The 5,054-nt window shown below is 46.8% G+C and overlaps 1 long non-coding RNA gene across 2 annotated transcripts; it reads left to right on the top strand.

Moving 5' to 3' along the window:
* The first annotated feature begins 424 nt into the window (after nucleotides 1–424).
* LOC119540364 lies at nucleotides 425–4,808 on the top strand. Of its 2 annotated transcripts, XR_005218082.1 has the most exons (4): nucleotides 425–692; nucleotides 1,396–1,516; nucleotides 2,259–2,389; nucleotides 3,767–4,808. It is a non-coding gene; the product is annotated as an uncharacterized LOC119540364 (long non-coding RNA). The 2 variants fall into 2 exon arrangements; XR_005218081.1 differs by lacking the exon at nucleotides 2,259–2,389.
* The last annotated feature ends 246 nt before the right edge of the window (nucleotides 4,809–5,054 follow it).

The following is a 5,054-nucleotide window of genomic DNA, read 5'->3' as shown; positions in this document are numbered from 1 at the left end:
CTGATGCTGCATCCATATTGGCTGAAGGGTGGCAAGCTGTGCGAAAAGTTGAAGAAAAGTTAATGCAAGAAAAAACGTCTGTATGTGTGTGTGTGTATAAAATTCATGTCCTCTTGCTGTAGGAGTGTCTGTGATGGGCGATTGTTTCTCCCCTCGGGTGGAGTGCCCACCCTCACACGCCTTCAGAAGTGGGGGCAGAAGGTGGAGATCCTGTTTCCTCACAGTATCTCAAGTCTGGAGTCACCTGTGAACGCTCCGGTCTCCATTCTGAGCATAGAAAGCAGCCACATGGCCTGGCCTTGAGGACAGTGAGAAGACAAGACTTCCACAGGCCAGTATCGCCGCACTTTGCTTTCCAGGGCTGTCTCTGCGGCAATGAGACGGGAGGGGCGGAGCCTGCAACTCTCGCCGTCCTTGCCTTGCATCTGAGCCGATCTAGGACACCCTGCCCAGCTCCCCTCCATCCAGCAGGACAGCCTTTTAAACTCAGCCCAGCCCCTCCCTGGGCAGGCGATGTGGGCAGGGGACAGGGCACGAACTTGGGTCAGGAGCTCCATTCCAACGCTGCAGCGTGACCTGCCAGCCGGCGGAACCGTGAGCCGTCTCCAGCCTCCTCAGCCTTAAAGCAGGAATAAGGCCCCCGGCAACGGGCTGGACAAGATGCGCCAGCTAGTGCGCTGTGCACAGAGCAGGTCTGTAACAGGCACCGATGCCTTCTGCCTTTAATTTGCTTCAGCCTGATTTTGTATCTGCGACTTGAGGGTGAGTTCCAGGCAGGAGAACCTGTCCCTGAGTGCCCACGGGCGCAGCTCGATGCCGGGCACCCAGTGCCCGGAGCCCCATCTCTGTCCTCCCTGGCAGCGCCGCCCGCCAGCGGACAATTGAGGGGCAGGGGTCCTCAAGCTGCCATCCACCAGAATGGGTCATGGAATCAATTCAGAGTCACATGAGGACTTTTAAAAAATAATGAAACAGAATAGCAGAGGATAGAAAATACTTGAGTGTAACTCAGGCAGAAAGGGTAGGTGTTGTTTCATGAAACCTGCATTTAGTGTTACCTATTTGTAAATTAACAAATACAATAATTACCAATTAGTGAAAGTGCTTTCTATGAATTACTTTGGTGTGTGTCTGGTGACTGCATTGTGATGTTAAATGGGTTTCTTACTGCAAGTTACAGCCCAGAAAGTTTGAAAGCCTCTGACCTACCAGTTTCAATTTCTCTTTGAGTGAGGCTGTGATTGAAAAGTCAGTCAACTTTCCCAGGGAGGCTTGGGGTGGGGTGGGGGTGCTGGGGACCGGCCCTCGTGATGAGAACCTGAAGTGGACCGGAGTCACATGTCCAGGCAAACAGCCACAGTCCCCTGGCCTTGGGTTCTTTCTCTCTGTTCCCAGGCCAAGTGACATCACCTCCCTGGGCCTCAATGTCCCCACCTATAAAATGGGACTTGGAAAACCTACCTCGGGGTGCCATGAGGATTATTGGGAGCCAAGCAACCAGAAAGCACCTGCTGATGTAAGGGACAGTTTGTTATTTCATCATTTCATTCAGGTCTGTTTGCTCTGGTAGGCAAATTGTTTTCTTCCTCTTCTGTCTCAGGAGAAATGCCTATGTCCTCATCCCTCGGGAATCCATGGCTGGGGGTGAGCCAGGGGCCCAGGGGTATTCAGAAGGAAATTTCAGAGGCTAAATCCCAAGTGACTTTATGCAAGTAAAATCAAGTCCTGGTAAGCTCTCAAAGCAGCTTCCAAATGGGAGTCAAAGTCCCAAGAAGCCAGGAGAAGGAGGAGCCCCCCACACTTAGTCCAGGGAACAGGGCTGTCTGGGCGGGCTGCCGCCCCTCCCGGCTCTGGCTGGGCTCCCAGGAATATCACCCGGAAGCCCTGAGTCATGGCCCAGCTGGTGGCCAGCAGCCAGGCTGGGCCCCAGGGAGACAGGGCTGGGACAGCAACTCCCACGGCGGTCCCCTGGCCTGGTGGCCGGGCACCCCCTCCTCCTGCCAGGCAGCTCTTCCGCACCCCCTGCCTTGCTCCTCTGAGCCTCTCTGAAACTTGTGCTGGCAAAATTGCTTCCAAGAAGGGAACTTGGACCTGAGTGGAATGTCTGGAATTCCTGGAGGATTTATAACCCAGCAGCTGGGACAGGTGTCAATAGATTCCACTCTCCACAACCCTTCCAGCTCTGGCATTGTTCTCCCCTCCCTGGCTACTGAGAGCCACCTCTAGGTCACCATCCTGACCTTTGTCCCTTCATTCAGGGCAGAGAGCACTGGATACCCAGGCAGGAGCCCTGTTTCTAGACCCAGCTCTGCATGACCTCTGTGTGACTGCAGACAGTCCACCTCACTTCTCTGGGCCTCAATTTCCACGCAAAATGGTGGATGGGTGGGTGAGTCAGATCTTTTACTGTTCTGTCTTTCCAAAGTTTTTAGGAAATGAACCCCAGAAAAGCTGAAACCGTACTGGTTTCCTTCTCCCAATAGGGAAACAGGCACCTGTGTTCCTGGGGATGCAGCCAGGGCTTCCCAGCCATCAGGAAGTTTCTGGGGTTTGGAATCTGGTTGCTGGGTTGGGGAGTGGGCAACCTTTCCACATCTTACCCCAGCAGGCAGCCCTCCCTGGTCATCTGCCCTTCTCCTCCTCTGTCTCAACTCAGAGACCTTCCACCTTATTTGGGTGATGCCCACTGTCCAGGACTGATAAGAGGGACCCTAAAACCCCACCTACTCAGATCTACCGCCAGCTCATCCCTAACTCTCACCCCCTCGCCAGTCAAACCGTCCTTCGGGAACCAAGGAGCTGAAAAATATTCAGCACCTCTGATGCAGAATTTCACTGTGAGAAATTAATCCTCAAAAAACAGCCCCTCACATGCTCTTCCTCCTCTGGAAACTGCCCTGATCAGTGCCCCCTCCACTGCCCCTTTCCCACTTCCTCCACACTAGACATTCAATTATTTAATCATGCATTCCCTCAATGTGCATTGAGTGCTGCCCTGATGGGGTAAGGAGAGCAACACTAGGCTTGGGCCTTCCTCTGCAGGAGTTCAGGGCCTGGTGGGCAGAGCCAGGGCTCATCCTTGGCCCCCTCACACCCCCGAGCTCCGTTGGGTCTGCTCACACATCCTTCCTCGCCTCCTGAGGACGGCCCGTGCCTGTCTTAGTTATCTTCGTTCCCCAGCACCCAGCACCGTGCCTGTCACCTAACAGGCTTTCGATACATTGCCCATTACTTTCAAGGGGACAAAAGGAGAAATCAGTTGTGCCCAAAGCTGAACTTTTATTTGGGGATAATGAAAGATGGGGAAAGTCAATTAAGGTATAGACACTGGGTTAAATAGTTTACTGCTGTTAGAATGAATTATCCTACGGAGGACAATTTTGCTCTATTTATCAAAATTACAAATCACTCCTTGGCCCAGAAATTCCACTTCTAGAAATTTATCCAACAGACGGATGCTCACACATGTGAAATGACACATGCACAAGGTTTTTCTCTGCAGTATTGCTTGGCACAGATTGGAAACAACTTAAAAGTTCATCAGTTGTGGTCTAGTTTAATAAAATTATGGTACTCTTCCATAGAGCAGACTCCTACGCTTTTGTGGAAATTAAAAATAGAGAGAGCACTCTTTGAATATAAAATGGGAAGCCCTCTAAGATATATTGTGCTAAAAAAGGAAAGTGAGGAAGAGTGTATAGTGCATTACTCTTGGTATAAAAAATGGCGGGGAAGAATACATTTAAATATACATGTATTTGTTTAGATATGCAGAAAAGGATCCTTCAGGAAGAGCACACAAGAAACTGGTAAGCGTGGAAGCCTGCGGGAGGAGAAACGGGCAAATGGAGGGAACAGAATGGGAAGAAATCTTCCTGCCAAATATCCTTTGAATCTTTTGAATATTGTACCACGATGTATTGACTATTAAACATTTTTTAAAAAAATAATAAAGACTACTAGAGCAATATGAAAAAATGCTTACGTTAGGTGAGAAAAAAGATAATCTCTACATTCAATGGAATTTCAGCTACATAACATAAATGCATGTTAAAATTTCTATCTATGGAAGGAAGATCCTAGGTAATTTTTCTTTCTTTTTTTTTGCAATTTTGTTCCAGAAATTTCTATAAGTATATATTGCTTTATGATTAGAAAAATAAAGGTGACAGAAAATGTTTATAGACTGCTAAGATAATTATACATTGTATCTAATCTCAACTGTGTAAACAAGTTATTGAAAAAGACGAGAAGGAAATATGCAAAATATTTGCAATGGTGGCATCTGGGTGTGAGATAATAGATGATTTTTAAACTATTACAATGATCTTATGTTGCTTATGATCAGAAGAAAGGAATTAAAGAAGTCTGGAAGGAAGGAAGGACAGAAGGAGGGAAAGGGGGGTGGGGGAAGAAAGGGAGTCCAGAAGAAAGGAATTCTTGAAAATATCAGTTGTATCAGGGTGGTAAGTTTATGGGTATTTTTTGTTGCTTTGTTTGTTTTTCCAAATTATTCATAATGTAGTTTTGTTGTTATTTCAGCAGGAGCAAAACCCTCATGGCTGTGGAGCAGGATTCCACTCCTTTAAGGCCTGCTGATTTGTGCTAAAGAGATAGAGCTCTTAATTACTTGTTATTCATTCCAAGCAACAAGTCTCAAGGGGTTCCTTGGATGGTGGGAGATGGTACAGATGCCATGTCACTGGGGATGGAGAGTGAGCACCACAGCATCCTGAGGCCCTCAAAATGTCTTTTATAAAATTTTTTAATCATATTTTTTATTGTAGAATATAACATATATACTTAGAAGTATAACTTTCCAAGGGCAATTTAACAAGTAGTTAGAGAGCAAACTTCAAAGAAAGTTATGGGTTATACAGTTCCACAGTTTCAGTTATTTCCTTATCATGAAATATAACATATATGCAAAAAAGTAATATCTTTCAAAGTATGATTTAACAAGTAGTTACACAGAAAATTTCCAAAAATGTTATGTTATACCATAGTTTTCAGTTATTTCCTTACTGTGAAATATAACATACATATATTACAAT

This window comes from Choloepus didactylus, chromosome 7 (assembly GCF_015220235.1).
Source record: "Choloepus didactylus isolate mChoDid1 chromosome 7, mChoDid1.pri, whole genome shotgun sequence".
Taxonomy (NCBI): Eukaryota; Metazoa; Chordata; class Mammalia; order Pilosa; family Megalonychidae; genus Choloepus; species Choloepus didactylus.
The sequence above is the reverse complement of the archived record's forward strand: the minus strand, read 5'-3'. Positions and strand labels throughout refer to the sequence as shown.